Source organism: Phaenicophaeus curvirostris, chromosome 1, assembly GCF_032191515.1.
Source record: "Phaenicophaeus curvirostris isolate KB17595 chromosome 1, BPBGC_Pcur_1.0, whole genome shotgun sequence".
Lineage (NCBI taxonomy): Eukaryota > Metazoa > Chordata > Aves > Cuculiformes > Cuculidae > Phaenicophaeus > Phaenicophaeus curvirostris.
In genome coordinates, this window is record NC_091392.1 from 190,676,175 (window position 1) to 190,693,602 (window position 17,428).

Here is a 17,428-nt window from a genome sequence, read left to right on the forward strand (position 1 = left end):
TGCACCAAATGCCATGAGATGGCAGATGCTGCAGTCCTGGGGACTCATGATCACAGGATACCTGCTGGGTAGCACATCTCCTCCTCTTTGAGCTACCACTTTATTTTATGTTGTTCCCTCTTGTTCTCACAGGCTGGCCTGCTTTGAATCCTGGAAGGGATAATGCTGGAGAGGACTATCCTCTTGCTATCACAAAAAGTCACAGAGACAAGGTTGGAGATGTCATCCTACACCAGGCACTTGCCCTCAGATCTCTTTGTAAGAGCATCTCATACTAATTTGCCAGATTTACTTCTGGCTTTGAGACCAAGTCTTTTTGAGTCATTGAACCTTGGCAAATGTTTCAAGCACCTGCCTTGCTTCTGGCTGAATGTGGAACATTGCTGTGGCTGGGTTGTTTTACAGTGTCTTTCAGCTCGGAAAACCTGGATCCGTTAATACAGTTCTCCTGCAGTTCCATGAGATGCTTCTTTTGTCACCAACCATCTGCCAGTTTCTTTGGCTATGCAGGTGTAGAGTATGCATGCCAGTGTGGTAGAGTGTCAGGACTAAAACTTCGCTAGTAGTTTATGTTGTGTGCAAATGAAATGCTTCATTACAAATATAGAGGAAATTTTCTAACATTCTGAGAAAAAAAGTTCCCTAGCCCCTTGAGGAGAGAGATAAAAACTAGTAAGCTTGCTTCTTGCCAACATCAAAAGATCAGGTGATAAATGGAGGGAGGAAATGTTATTTATAATATGACCAACACATAATTAGTCAACAAGCTATATAGAGGGGGAGTGATAACATCAAAATCTCTGAGTATTAAGTGCAGGCATAGCAACACAAGGCTACCAGCCAGAAATTTTGTGCCAGTGCAAAACTTCATTGGTGTTAGCAAAACCGACATGACCCAACTGATCCTTTCAGAGTCCCATTAGAGTACCACTTTTGAGCTCTTCCTCCAATGAACTCCAATCAGTGGAGAGAAGCACCTCTGGAGGGCAATCCACAATCATTTATTGCCAACAGAAGTAAAGGTAGGTGAAAGTCACTCTTTAAAGGAAGAGGTTTTTTCCACTAATTGCAGTGTATAGTTGTTATTCCACTAAAATTATCAGGGTTTTTCTTTCACCATCCAAATGCAGAACTATCAGATTGCATCACTGCATCTGGACTAACCAAAGTGACAAAGACAACACATGATGTTTCCATAGCAGCTGTGCCTGATAGGGTCAGGTAAAATATTAAGCAATTGCGACTTGTTCCTTTTTCACATGGCCAGGCGGTCAATATGCAAGAAAACTGGTGTCAAAGTTTCTCAGTATGAGATTTTTCTTGCCATGGTGAGGCAGCTGACAAAAATGGCGTATTATGAGTATATTGGCTTTTGTGTGAGTACATGGAAGAGCCAGGGACAAAAACTTAGGAATCCATTTGTGTGGCTTAATCTCATAGACTCAGAACAACAGAATATTACAGAGGCTGGAAGGAACCTTGGAAATCATGTAATACAACCTACACTGCTCAGAGCAGGATTAGCTACAACAGCTTAGGTTTGTCTCCAGTCAGGTTTTGAATATTGCCAAGGATGGAGACTACACAGCCTCTCTGGGCAACCTATTCCAGTATACAATCACACTCCCCTAGTCCAGAAGATTTACAGGATTCAAATGTTTTCATTTCTCTACTGTTGATTTCCTGATACAGAAGATTCATAAGTGTAGAATAATAACCTTTATTGAGTAGACCAAAAAGTTCTTTTTACAAGGCTTGGCAACCTCTTAGTTCTTCAATGAGTGAAGTATCCACAAATAATTAACTTTCTCAGCTGAAGCAGAGTAACTCTTGACCTCAATATTATTCATATTACTTAAGAAAGGGCATTCCGGTGGTACATTCAGGATCAAGAAGAGTTCTGTGAACGCTGGAGGACGATACTGGCATTGTAGCCAACTAATGTACCTGTTCCTATGGATGTAAAATGGATCTGTCATCAGTTCATCTGGCATTGCACTTCTAGCCTTACGTAATCATTTGTGGATATAGTTTCCAGAGCTATCATTTCAGCTTTTACAGGTCATCAGAATTCTTCAAGAAACATGGATTCAGTAAATAGTAGTATGCAATAGAAAACTAGAGGTGAAAGAAAAGAAAAATAGCATTCCAGTGTTTATAGGCTCCGTAAAATGGGCCAAAATCTGTCTGAGGAAGAATCTTTTTGATTCTTTCTCAACAAAAGTCCAGTGAGAGAAGAAAAGGAAAATACATCTAAGGAACATTGGTGGATCCAGGTTGTTTTAGCCTTCATGGGTTAAAAACCCTGTTAAAATGATATTTTCAGTGGTTCTGAAATTGCAGGAAGTGGTCTGAGGCCAAGAGGGTATAATGACTCGAAGAGACACAATTTCTAGGGAGGAACTGAGGTTCTGCAAGTCTGCTTTGGAGGAAAAACAAGCCACAGAATGAAATTCCCCACAGTTTTAAGGTTAGCAGTGAAGCTGATGGCTGAAGGGGAAAAATCTGAGGAGGGAAGGAGAAAACATGAAACAATCTGTGTGTCTGTGTATGTGCAATGTCATGCTTCATAGCCAAGGCCTTTTTCCTTTAGCCAGGAATCTGAGCTGAAACCCCCTTTTTGAAGGTCCTTGCAAGACACACAGCAGCTCTCTCATTCAGGGTAATTCATGTTAACTAACAATTTCGTGTTATTCAATGTGGAATTGATTTGTTGGGATTTGGACCTTGAAGTATGTTAATGGTTACTGTCCTCAGTTAGGTAACAGACAGAAATGGAAGGTAGGAAGAGGCTCTGCTCGTCTTGACATTCCACCAGATAAGAAACCGGTGATGGCCATGCTCAGCTTGCATACACCACTCTTGTTGCTACTCCTGATGGTTTTCCATCAATACGCTTACATCTGATAATTATGGGCCAGCTGTTCGCAAAGACCAAAGTACACCATTACAAATCAATCACACCAAATCAGCAGAGGCACAAAAGTTAGCTCTATCCTACATTTAATCAGAAAATCTCTCTGGAGTCAGTGGAGAGAGGCACCTCTGGAGCACAATTCAGAGCAGGAGTCTGACTGCAAGGGCAGCATTAACCTTTATGACTATTCTACCTTTGCCAAGAGTCTATGGGATCAATTCATACCTAAGCAGAGAAGGCTTATGCTGGCTAAGAAGCAGACCCAGCATCAATAAAGCTACCACAGTGTGCTCTCTGTATCACAGAACTGCCATATGTCTCCACTTATGGGGATTGGGCATGGGGGCTGTAGAGGGAATTGCTTTCCTGGGCAGGTTAATGTAACAAAAACCGAACAACTCTACAGCCCTTAATCTCTTTAAAGCTCATAGTCTCAGTCCTTCTGTGCTATGCTTCATTATGGGGTCTTTAAACACCTAAGCTAAAGATAGAGAAAGCAATTTAAAAAGAAAACACAACTTTGGCTGCCTTAGTTGGATTTTTGAAGAAGAAGTAAGGCTCCTCTTGGGTTAAATTTATGAAATTTTTCTGATTTTGTTTATACAGTATTACAAATTCCAAGCCCTATAGAAGAGTAATTACAAAACTAATACCCAACTCTAGAGTATTTTAAAACACAAGATAAATAAAGATATTTAGAATTGTGATTTTTAAACATTAAAAATTTTTATTCTTTTTATTTTTCTTCCAAATATGGAAGTCCTAGTTCAAATTTAGTAAAAAGATCTGACAGTTTTGCTCCTATTTTTTATAATAATCTTAATTGCTCACACTACTTCAGAAGATGCAGCTTCAAAAAGGAAACATAAATGAATGCATGCAGCATATAAAAATACTTTCATTTAATACCTTGGGTTTAAGGTAGGGTTTTTTTATTTTTTTATCATCAAGAGATATCCAATACTAACTTTCTTTATTTTAATTATATCTGGAATATACTGCTCATTGTAAACAAAACACAGTTACTTAGCGTGCACATTTTAGCTCAGGGATTTGAAGCAGTCTAGTGGGCTAAGAAACATACTCTATATTTCCATTCATTTACTCATGGAATTTTGTTAGGACTCATCAGGCACGTTTGAATAATCTCTACTTTTCTATTGTGATTTTTCTTTTCGTTACTGAATCAATATTATAAATGAATTAATAGATCTGTTTGTGGAAAGAAGATAGACTGTTTCAGTTTTTTGCTACTGTAAATCAGCTAACTGCCATTTACATCAGTGAAGCTACTATTTACTCTAGCTGAACATCTCCTCCTTCAGTTCTTATATTAACTCAATTAAAAGTAGAATTATACTTAAACCTCTGCTTCCTGCAGTGAGAGTAGGAGGGCTAACTTGTGACACAACCAACATTTACGGTATTACCTCTACTGAAATCCATTTATGTCAGCTCCTAAAACTCACAACAGAATGGCATTTTGGAATTGCCATTTCTTTAATTTTTACAAAAAGGGAAGAATACTAATGAAAACAAAGAAGTGAGCCCTGATACAACATGCACGCATGTGCGTAAACAGTATACACACGAAAATGCTGGGAACCCATTCCTTGATGTGGTACTTGCGGAAAGTGATGATGTGTTGGCATTACATATGGGGAGTAGCAATCATGAGGTGGGGGATCTCAGGAGTCCTGTTGTCAATGAATGACTTGTGATTCAGTGCATGCTTTATTTTTACAAGAAACAGAGAGACATCTGAGATGCCCAGAGCCATTTGAGATGCCCAAACTTATTTAAAAGACTGGCAGAGAAGATGCAGGATCTGCAGGAAACTCATGTCTTTCTGGATGGCAGCTGGAGGACAATCAGAATAACTAGGACATCTCTAGTGGCACTGGACAGTTTTCTCTGAACGGCTGAGCTGGACTGTGTCTTACATCTGCAGTCACAGTTTTTGAAGTTATTTTTTGATAATACTGAGGGGCATGCCTATCAGAAGCTGTTGGCCTTTAGCAAGATCATATACTGGTTCATTTTCACTGCTGTGCCAGAAAAAAATCAGAAGGGCTAAGGTTCAACTAGAAATCAGATTGGCAAAGTCTGTGAAAGATAACAAAAAATCATTCTATAAATATATAAATAATAAAAGGAGGACTAGAGAGAGGGGATGAGGAAAAGGCTGAGGTACTTAATGCCTTCTTTGCCACAGTCTTTCATTGTAAAGAAAGTTGTTCCCTCTGTGTACAAACCCAGGAGCTAGAGGAGCATAATGAGGCTCCCATGATCCAAGAGGAGGTGGTCAGAGCCTTGCTAGCCGGACTAGACAGCTACAAGTCTATGGGGCCGGACGGGATTCACCCTAGGGTACTGAAGGAGCTGGCGGATGTGCTGGCCAAACCCCTTTCCATCATCTTCCAACAGTCCTGGAAGACTGGGCAAGTCCCACTGGACTGGAGGCTGGCTGATGTTGTGCCCATCTACAAGAAGGGTCGCAGGGAGGACCCAGGAAACTACAGGCCTGTCAGTCTGACCTCTGTGCCAGGGAAAGTCATGGAACAGGTGATCTTGAGTGCGATCATGAAGCACATGCAAGAGAACCGGGTGATCAGGCCCAGTCAACATGAGTTCACAAAAGGCAGGTCTTGCCAAACTAACCTGATCGCCTTCTATGACAAAGTGACTCGGCTGCTGGATGAGGGAAAGGCTGTGGATGTGGTCTTCCTGGACTTCGGTAAAGACTTTGACACAGTTTCTCATAGCATTCTGCTTGAGAAACTGTCAGCCTCTGGCCTGGACAGGCGCACACTCTCCTGGGTGGAAAACTGGTTGGATGGCCGGGCCCAGAGAGTGGTGGGAAATGGTGTGAAATCCAGCTGGAGGCCAGTGACAAGAGGGGTTCCCCAGGGCTCAGTGCTGGGTCCAGCCCTGTTCAATGTCTTCATCAATGACCTGGATGAAGGCATTGAGTGCACTCTTAGCAAGTTTGCAGACGACACTAAGCTGTGTGGAAGTGTTGATCTGCTGGAGGGTCGGGAGGCTCTGCAAAGGGATCTGAACAGGCTGGACCGCTGGGCTGAGTCCAATGGCATGAGGTTTAACAAGGCCAGATGCTGGGTCCTGCACTTGGGGCACAACAACCCTATGCAGTGCTACAGACTAGGAGAAGTCTGTCTAGAAAGCTGCCTGGAGGAGAGGGACCTGGGGGTGTTGGTTGACAGCCGACTGAATATGAGCCAGCAGTGTGCCCAGGTGGCCAAGAAGGCAAATGGCATCTTGGCTTGTATCAGAAACGGCATGACCAGCAGGTCCAGGGAGGTTATTCTCCCTCTGTACTCAGCACTGGTGAGACCACTCCTGGAATACTGTGTTCATTTCTGGGCCCCTCACCACAAGAAGGATGTTGAGGCTCTGGAGCGAGTCCAGAGAAGAGCAACGAAGCCGGTGAAGGGGCTGGAGAACAGGCCTTATGAGGAGCGGCTGAGAGAGCTGGGGTTGTTTAGCCTGGAGAAGAGGAGGCTGAGGGGAGATCTCATTGCTCTCTACAACTACCTGAATGGACGTTGTAGAGAGGAGGGTGCTGGCCTCTTCTCCCAACTGACAGGGGACAGGACAAGAGGAAATGGCCTCAAGCTCCATCAGGGGAGATTGAGGCTGGACATTAGGAAAAAAATTTTCACAGAAAGAGTCATTGGGCACTGGAACAGGCTGCCCAGGGAGGTGGTTGATTCACCTTCCCTGGAGGTGTTTAAGGCACGGGTGGACGAGGTGCTGAGGGGCATGGTTTAGTGTTTGATAGGAATGGTTGGACTCGATGATCCGGTGGGTCTCTTCCAACCTGGTTATTCTATGATTCTATTGCATCTGTGAATGTTGTCCCTAAACTGAGTGACATTACCAAATATCACAGAATCACAGAATCACAGAATAACCAGGTTGGAAGAGACCCACCGGATCACCGAGTCCAACCGTTCTGCAACTGCCAACCGTGGGCAGCCTGTTCCAGTGCCCAATGACCCTTTCTGTAAAGAATTTTTTCCTAACGTCTAGCCTAAACCTCCCCTGTCGGAGCTTGAGGCCATTCCCTCTTGTCCTGTCCCCTGTCACTTGGGAGAAGAGGCCAGCACCCTCCTCTCTACAACCTCCTTTCAGGTAGTTGTAGAGAGCAATGAGGTCACCCCTCAGCCTCCTCTTCTCCAGGCTAAACAACCCCAGCTCTCTCAGCCGCTCCTCATAAGGCCTGTTCTCCAGCCCTTTCACCAGCTTTGTTGCTCTTCTCTGTACTCTCTCCAGAGCCTCAACATCCTTCTTGTGGTGAGGGGCCCAGAACTGAACACAGTATTCGAGGAGCGGTCTCACCAGTGCCGAGTACAGAGGGAGGATAACCTCCCTGGACCTGCTGGTCACGCCGTTTCTGATACAAGCCAAGATGCCATTGGCCTTCTTGGCCACCTGGGCACACTGCTGGCTCATATTCAGTCGGCTGTCAACCAACACCCCCAGGTCCCTCTCCTCCAGGCAGCTTTCTAGACAGACTTCTCCCAGTCTGTAGCACTGCATAGGGTTGTTGTGCCCCAAGTGCAGGACCCGGCATTTGGCCTTGTTAAACCTCATGCCATTGGACTCTGCCCAGCGGTCCAGCCTGTTCAGATCCCTTTGCAGAGCCTCCCGACCCTCCAGCAGATCGACACTTCCACCCAGCTTAGTGTCATCCGCAAACTTGCTAAGGGTGCATTCGATGCCTTCATCCAGGTCATTGATGAAGACATTGAACAGGGCTGGACCCAGCACTGAGCCCTGGGGAACCCCACTTGTCACTGGCCTCCAGCTGGATTTCACACCATTTCCCACCACTCTCTGGGCCCGGCCATCCAACCAGTTTTCCACCCAGGAGAGTGTGCGCCTGTCCAGCCCAGAGGCTGACAGTTTCTCAAGCAGAACGCTGTGAGAAACTGTGTCAAAGGCTTTGCTGAAGTCCAGGAAGACCACATCCACAGCCTTTCCCTCATCCAGTAGCCGGGTCACTTTGTCATAGAAGGCGATCAGGTTTGTCTGGCAAGACCTGCCTTTAGTGAACCCATGTTGACTGGGCCTGATCACCCGGTTCTCTTGCATGTGCTTCATGATAGCACTCAAGATCACCTGTTCCATGACTTTCCCTGGCACTGAGGTCAGACTGACAGGCCTGTATGCCTCACTGTAAACTTATATATAGATTTAGGTACCTACAATATTGAGAGTTGTATTCAATTTCCCATTAAATATTGAACTGCTAAAAAAATGCTTAGGACATTATCTAATTAAATTTAAAGCGTCTGGACAATGTGAACATTGGGACGGAGACAGCCATTTTTTGGTGTGTGTTTAAACAGTTGGACATAGCCAAGTGTCAGATACAAGAGTCTCTCTCCTTTAATTTCTTAAAAAAGACCAACATAAGTCTGAAAAACCTGCAATATTTTAGTGATATCCTAAAATAAATAAATATGTTTTGTTATCAGCATTAAGCATGAAACCTAGAAACGATGAAATAAAAATTTGTACCATGAAAAATGTGAGGTGCTTTAAGCTGAATGGAATGAAATTGCAGCTAAATTATTATACACATCTATTTAAAGCTGGGGAAAGAGGAAACACATATTAACAGTGAAACCATGGATGGTGGCATGCTCTGTGTACCTTTGGTCTGATCAAGCCTGGAGCATGCCATAATTCTGTTCCGGTTGCCCAGGTTCCTGCAGAAATCAAAGCGTGAGAAGGTAGTTCGGGGGTGGTTGTCCATTTCTCTGAATCGGTATAGACATAGAGACAAATACCAATTGTTTTCCAATGAGGTGGTAAGCTGGGGACAACATGCTTCTGATGTAGGTGCTTTATTTAAACGCTCACAGACAAGGGAAATCTAGGTCTTTGAACTTTTGGACGATCCTACAAGGACAGTTTTTGACATTTACCATGCAAACAATGTTTACAAATCCACACCAGTCTTTTCTGATATCCAACACCTGGCTCCTTTTCTGTAGTGAGAATGGCTGGACCATTGCAGTGGCGCACTGATTTTTATGGATGGTGAACACAAAACGGGGACTGAGAAGAGACCACTCGAGTTATTCTGACACATGACTTTCTATTCTTAGACAAATGAGGATCTGAAATATGTAAGTACACTATCATTGTTTCATAGATCTATTTGTAAAAATGAGGTATGGGATTTATACATATATCACATTCTTTCGATGTGTATTTATACTCAAGTGGAGTTGATAAATCAAGCTATTTCTTGTAATATTTTAAAGCATCATTGCTTGTCTCTTAATTCCATCCCTCTTTTTCTTTAGAAAAATTAAAAGAGCAGAACACATGAAATTATATTTACAGTGTAATTTAAAATATACTGTCTAATAAATAGTGATCACCTGGAAAATCCATTTTTTTTCCTGTATTGTCAACAAGACATTTAACCAAAATGATTGAATCAAGACAAGAAATGATCCCAGATTCCTGGAGCTTGAATAAGTGACATGTCAGTGTTAGTGTGCTGCTCCAGAAGTTCATTTAAAGTATAAGAAATAATCTAAATATAATTTCATGACAGCTCGTATATAACTTAGCATGATTTGTTCTTGAGCTTCTATACTCTGTGTTTCACCAGCATTTCCAACTTACCAAATACTCACCAACAGCTACCTTTTTACTCTTTCACACTCCCAGTACAAGCCAAGGTAACATGTTTTTTCCCAGAAAATTCAAATTGTACATTGACATCCAATTTGACAACTTTATCTTGACTTCCACCAACACTTTTACTGAATGAGCCTAACCAGTACTGATTTTAGAATTTCATGTGGGTCTTACTACTTTGGACTCATCTTGTGATGCTACAAAAGATGCCTTTTAAATCATCTTCCATAAAACCTTATTTATGCTTAAGAAATCATAAATGGAACTTGTCATCCACAGAATTATGTACCTCAATTTTCCAACAATATTTCAAAAAGGACCAAAAAAGTCAATAAAACTTGAAACGTTCTTAAACTGCAACATATACCAAGGTTTTAGCCATGGATAAAGATTTAGAAACACAATTAAATTTCGTTCTAAAACATCAAGTAAGGAACTCCATGCTTCGAAGTACAGAAACAAATCAACAAAAGCTGTAGAGGTCTGACTTATAAGGACGAGGCTGAGCCCCATGATATTTCTGGGTTTTAAATCCAACACAGAAGAATGTCTTTATTCAGGTAGAATTCAAAGTGTAGTTTTATATTTCAAGGACGTACTGATTCTCCTTTGGGTTTAAACAATAAACATATGCTTGTATTCTTCCCTTGGTCCAGGCTATAGTTACATATTTCAGATTATGGTGTTTATATAGTAATGAGACTAGCCTGAATTCTTACAGCTTTGGGCAAGTTCTTGAAAATACACATTGTAATGGTGGCAGACAGACTGTTCATGGTATGTCTTTATTAAAATAAATATGTTTTAAGGAATGTTTAGATTTCTGACTGTAGCTGCCTGATTTGGTAGACACTAGTATAGCAATAATGTCATTATAGCAAACATCATGTCTTTTTATTTTATATTCCAGAGTTATTTCTATTAAAAAAGCCCCATAGCCTAGGTGTCTCACTGTGTTAGATGAAGAGAACAAGGTTTTTCAGAACAATTGAGAAGTGTGATGAGGCAATAGTGGAGCACTCTGGTTTTCTTTCAGAAAAGAAAAGGAAAGGAAAGGAATGAGAAACCTCTGGTAAAGTGGAACAGTTGGACATTTTCTTAGACAAGAATATGTGAAAAAGATGCTGATGAAACCATGAATACATTTTTCCAGAGAGGAGCTTTTGTATCATAATTTGTTCAGCAGGTATTAAAATATTTTCCTGGAAGAAACAAAACCCTCATAAGTATCAGGACTTTCTTAAAATGAGGAGCAAAAACTCAGTTGTTCCAAACTGTACTTTTAAAGATTGCTATCAACCTAACCTAGATTTTTGATAGCTATGGAAACAAGCCAAGTTGATATTAATAACTGGTATTGTGCTGGAAGTAACCATTCCCTGCCATGTGTATTGAATATACCCTGATATGTAAATGGATATTTACAATATAAATTGTAAATGGATATTTACAATATGTCTATACAACATATCCAGTAAAAAAAAATATATATATATTTATGGGAACGTGTCGAATGTCTTGCTGTCCATGGCTAAAACATACAGTGTTAATACATTGTTCTAGCAAATGAAAGTGAAGGATGTAAAGGAAAGATAGTTCACAGTAGTTCAAAGACATTAATCAATACTATAGATCTGCTGGAAAAGAGTGAATGGAGGATCCACTCCTCTTGGTTCCCCATGGTTGTTATTTGATAGTAAATAGCAATCATAGCTACCTGTTTGAGGAACCCTGGCAGCCAGGGTAAATTTGAGTTATCTGAACCATGTCTATTCTCACATGACAGCAGGATGGGGATTTACATTTGAAATGGGGATTGGTTTATAGCCTTGCAGAAATGCACAAGAGTAGTAGGTGGATATTATCAGAACATCTGGCCAGTTCTGAGTTCCTGCAGAAATGTTGCTACATCAGGATCTCCTCTGAGGTACTCAGATATCAGTGTGATTAGCCTGGTAGACAGACCTCTGTACTGGAGAAGCAAAGTCAGTGCTTCTGGGACAATACGAAACATAAAGATTCAATAATCATATCTTATTATTCTATCAAATTGTATCTGCAGAACACTTTAAAGTCATTATGTGAAGGACAAAAGATGTTATATATAGAGAGGGGTAAATGCTGACATTTCTCCAGTGCATTTAATTAAGAGAATTCCACGCAAGCCTGGCCTTTAGAAGAAAAATAATCTTTGGTTGCACACTGGGCATGCTTAGCTTCCATAAGAAACACACAGGGAACCCCTGGAAGACATTTACTGAATCAAGGCTATTGTTTTGCTGGTGCAATGTCCTCAAAAATCTGAAGGTTGAAAGCTGCCCCAGGGGATGTTTGGGTTGGAAATTAGGAAAAATTTCTTTACTGAAAGGGTTATCAAGCACTGAAACAGGCTGCCCAGGGAAGTGGTTGGGTCAGCACCCCTGAAGTTATTTAAAAGATGGGAAGAAGTAATGCTTAGGGATATGATTTAGTAATGGACAGGAATGTTTGGGCTTGATCTCAAAGGTCTTTCCCAGCCTAGTGATTCTACAATTCTATGACTAGCTATAAAAAAAAGCTTCTTTGGCAGCACCCGACAGCAGGACGATGAGTTCTGTGGTGGGGTGGACTTTTTGAGGCGGTGGGGGCTTTCCAGAAATTATCATCCAACCATGCCCTTAGTTAATACATTGTATCCCACATGGTTTGTTCTCTCTATAATCACATTTCAGTTTTGGATCCTGATGTGCATAAGAAAATTAAGGTTGAAGTGTGGCCTAGTGTGGAGAACACAGGGCTGAGATGTGGTAGAGTAACCTTACATCTACTCTGGATTTACAAGGGTTTGATAGATTATATCAGCCTATCTTGCCCATTTATTGAGTGGAATTAATGAGATTGATCAATATTTGTAAAGGACATGGAGATAAACAGAATAAAAATACCCCATAGTAGCTGCACAATTTTTTTATCCTTCTTTTTTTCCTTAATGATACATTCTTTACAGAAAATGTACCCAGGATTGGAAATAGGTGGTATACTCAGGCCCTTACAGCTTTCACTATCTAAATTAATTTCCAGAACACTGTCCTTTAGCTGAAATTATTAAAGTATACTACCTGTTTTCCTAGACATGGATCATTTCTATAGCTCATTGTTGGCATTGCTGCATCATAATTTATCAGAAGGACGTGGGAAAGGCATAAAATGTCTCCAAACTGGAAAATAAAGCTGATTATGTTTTTAGACATGGGACAGGGGAAAAAAAAACATATTTGCTGTCATGCACAATAATTCTTGAGCCACCTAATCTAACTGGACCTGCTTTGACTATAGATCTCCAGAGGTCCTGGTCAAACCTCAATGATTTTGTGATTCTAGGAAGGGAGGCCATCAAAGAAGAAAGCTCAGAGAAAAATCTGGAAAGAACATCAGTGTCATTAACCTAAGGCATCTTTATAACTACAAATATCTTATCGGGTCAAGGAGTTTTTCTGTTTATCTACTTCTAAGAGAGAAGGACCAGTCCACCTTTTCTGGCAGCTCTTGGAAACTGTGAGGAGCAGTCAGTTGAATTTTCTGACACTCACATTTAACTTAAGCTAAACATTAGCTGGAGTTTCTGTTCTCCGTATCATCACTTTTATAGTGGGGATTTAGCATGGCCTATTCTGCACTAGATATCCCCTTGCAAACAGATGGGATGAGATTCCGGATTGGAGGCTTTTCCACCCTTCTAAGTTCCCTTCATTTGTAATGCCATTGCTATATGTGAACAGTCAAGTGAACTGTTATCAGCCACTTCAGAATATCCCTGCTAAGGAGGAGGTTAATCCTAACGGGTCCTCAGTGCAGGTTGCTCGTAACAGCAATATGATGGACAACATCACTAAATCCAAACTGCTTGAGGGATCAAGATATGGGCCAAGTGGCTTCTCCCATTCTTCAGTTTTCCTCCTCGAAGTTCATCGTGATTTGCTTCAGCCCAAAGCCAGACTGCCAGCCAATACATAGGCCATACAAACAGCATTGTCATATTCACTGAGATTCTGCTACCATCTGCTCCCATCTTTCTCATCACCACTTAGCCCTATTCCTTTATCCTTGCTTGCTTTTCCTACCTTTGGCATGAGTGAGGGAAGCAAATATTTCTGGTTGTCTTGTACTACAAGGAGGTAGGATTGAAGATAAGAAGTCAACAGTGCATTTATCATGGCTGAGGTCTGGCAAGAAGGCTCCATAATATCCATTATATCTATCCCATCCTCTCAGGTAACTCTTCATTGAGCCAGAATAGCAAGTTCAGGCCCTTTAACTCTCATGACAGTAATATTCCTATATTGTATTTTCTCCTCTGGTTTTACTGAAGTTGGATCTAGGTAGACAGACTGATCTTCTCTTGGCCAGTGCTCTGAAAAGAGTTGTCACCTCTATTGTCCTCTCTGTATCTAGATCTGTGCCATCTTTGGTGGCTCCAACTACTATGGCTACATGAGATGTTCCTTGAAAAGTAGTAGTCTACCTCTCGAAATCCATGCCTGTTGCATGAGTCCTAGGTCACCATATTTTAGTAAAACATCCACAAACTTGGGGTGAAGGGTGTTTGTGGCAAAAAGATTGTCTGAGCTACAATCTTCTGCTGTGTCAACTTCCTCTGCACTTTGGTGGTCTTCATCTGACAGGAGTGGTTTGAAGTTTCATGACATAAGAAATAGTTAAGGAAGTTGCCACAATGGAGAGGTTCACAGTGGAGCTTGCAAAATAGATTATTTAGGCAATTTTCTGAGCACTCTCTTTTTCTCCACCTGTGTGGCCTAGATAGCACAGTCCTCAGTGTATCAGCAGATAAAGCAATTATGTTGTCTTTTAAGCAGGTCCTTAAAAATGCACCCAGCTCTGTACAAATACCTTTGCTTTTTGCATATACCAAGGATGCAAGACCTTTCCACCTGCCTCTTATCTTCCTGTTGCAGATAGGGCAAGAGGAAAAGAGGCCTCCTGCAACAAGAACGTGAACCCTGGATTTGGTACGTGATATGCAGGACAGAAACAGTTAATTCGTCTGAATATATTCTTCTCAATAGAGGTGGCTTTGTGAACAGAATTTAATGAAATCCAATGTCCTTTTCATAAAATATTTAGAGGAAGTCTTGTTCAATAGCACTTGTCACTCCATCTTTTTCTACTGTAACTTTTTTCCCTCCTCCCTCCTTTTTTTTTTTTTTTTAATTAGAATCTGTTGGGAAGGACGCAAACAAATCCCAAGCTAGTATCTTAACTAGGGAATTGTTGAAATGTTCTCTTTCAGTCTTTGAAATTCTCTGCTGATAAAGATAAATAAATTGCAAAGTCTGTATTAATAGGTGCAAGGCGCAAAGCATGAGAAAAACTTCAAAAAATGCGAAAAAAAATCCTGGAGTATATTGAGAAGTCGTTTTTTGAAATTATATTTACCCTGTTGCTCTAAGTTGTAAAAATATGTGCAAGGTTCTGCAAAATCTAAAATCATCAGGCAATTAATGTGCCTTTTCTCTACAATAAGTCAAACTCAAAATAAGTAGGTATTTAAGCTTTGGACAATTTTCGTTCCCATTCTCTTAAATAGTTATGGGATTACTTGTAGTTTTCAAGGATTTAGTAGCAATGTTTTAGTTATATGCTTATTACTTTTCAAAAATCAGGATTAGAACATGTATAAAAGTCTGTAGAAATATTTCCCACCAACTTTGATGTTCATTTCCATTACACTGTACTGGGAAATATTAAGCTATTTTATCTTTGCTGGTGCTCCTGCAAACAGGTATACGGCATTTATAGTCTAATTAACTGCAAGTTCTGATACTTAATCATTCTCAGTTAACCTCACACTACTACATACCTGGCTTTAGCTGCTATTTAGAACCATTGGCACACAACTTAAAAAGAAGTTCATAAAGATTCAAGTCATGAACATCAAGTAGGCTGCTATAACAATAAGTGAAAGTCTGTGTATGTCCAAAAGATTGCTGAGCATCTTCTCTACTAAATTATTATGCACAAGGAAAAAAATTTCTTACCTACCTGTGTAATGGAATCTATTAGGATGGCATTTTCTGTCAGTAGTCATGTGAGATAGAAGGTTTCATTTTAAATTCAAATATTAAAGCCTGCCAATTTAATAAACCATATTTATGAAATAATAATATTTCCCTGGATGTGTTTTTTAACTCAGGAGATTGAATACCGATATTGAATAGGTGTCTTTCTTCAGGATCTGCATAGTGATATATGGCACAGGCTTTGCTGTGGTATTGATGGACAGGGAGACGGAGGGATGGAGCCTACACACAGAGCCTGCATATTTCCACTGCAATGGAAAGTCACGTATCACAGCATGGAAAGATGTTTTGCTGAAAATTTCTTAGGTACTTAGGTCTGTGGTTTCTCTTTTTTTTTATGAGCTGAGATATGAATGAATGTGAAGTCTTCAGAAGGCTTTTAAAAGCACACACAAATACACACAAGTGCAGAAAATTCAGGAACACAGGAAAGCTTAAAATTTCATTAGGTTTAAACATGAGCGGGAGCAGATAACTAGTCATCATTATTCTCTAGTTTTCTCAAGAGGGGCAAAACATTAGTAATTTCTGTAGGAAAGAAACTAACTTGAGACAAAGTTAGTGACAAAATATTAAGGAAAAAAATATTTTCTTTCAGACTAAAATCAAGAACACCGTTTTTTCTAATAGTCGCTCGCAAGTTTTTAACTTTCAATACCAATACAGTATTGACACTAGTGTGTTCACAGTGATCTTAACAATTTTTGCTTGTTTTTAGACTTTGTTGTAAACTAAGTGGACTATTCTTTCATGGTTTTAGCAAGAAAACTTCTAGCTATGACCAAGGTTAGTGCATTTTGACTGAGGGCTTCTCCAGAATTCAAAGATGTGATGCTTTCATTGTACCACTGTACGTGGAGACACATAATCTCTTCCTAGTCAGAATGATTGACTACTAGCATAAATATGCCTTATCCAGCTACTGCTGTTCTTTCCCTGTTGTAAGGAGAGGAGAATAAGGTGCAGAGAACTGTGATACTTCTAAATGGATTTAATTGAAAAATGGATTCGGCATAAGTACAGCTGTACAGGTAACTAACTGCCATCAAAATTGATTGATGTATGTTCGTATAAAAGCCTGAAACAATGGTTGTGCATGATGTAGGAAAGTAATCATGGGAATATACAGCTTTGGCATACAGGGAGCTTCAGTTCTACGTCCATATTATAGTAATTTAAAACCACAACTGTCTAATTGTTTTAGGGAAAGAAAAAAAAAAAAAGGCTTGTCTTTTATGATTCAGGATGAATATTTGGGCTGCAGTGGACCTCCATGATCTCCAGAGGTCTTCTAGTAGAGCCCCTGAGAGACTAAGGTGCTTTTAGGAGCCAACACCTTAATCCCTCAGTTGCCCATAGCCCCTCCTTTAGGAAGGTGAGGAGCCAGTACTGCAACACTGACAATAGAAACTAATCCCTGAAGAAGTATTATTAATGCTGTTGAAGAGGTGTTCAGGCTGATGGCTGATTTGCAGAGGCACATGTGTGCAGCCTGTACACTCTTGGATTCTATTACTGCCTTCGTTCTCAAGTAAGATCAGTTTTGTTGATCTCTTAGTTTCTGGTTAACGTGCTAAAATGAGCAACAGGTCAACACAAGAAGAGAATATTGACAAATCAGATGCTGCTTGGTCACAAAGCAGAATTAAGCAGACTATTTACTTGATCTTGTTATTCCCATCATGCCTTCACTTTGCACGGACAAATTAGTTCTTGATGAACTGGCCTTAAAATCATGAAAATCATGGTG

The 17,428-nt window shown here is 40.6% G+C and overlaps 1 long non-coding RNA gene across 1 annotated transcript in view; it reads left to right on the forward strand.

The window, feature by feature from the left end:
• LOC138735351 (uncharacterized) overlaps positions 1 to 17,428 on the forward strand; it is a 197,375-nt gene that overhangs the window by 86,543 nt on the left and 93,404 nt on the right. The window contains exon 2 of the long non-coding RNA XR_011339711.1: positions 8,944 to 9,078. This is a non-coding gene — a long non-coding RNA (uncharacterized lncRNA). The remainder of the gene's footprint in view (positions 1 to 8,943; positions 9,079 to 17,428) is intronic.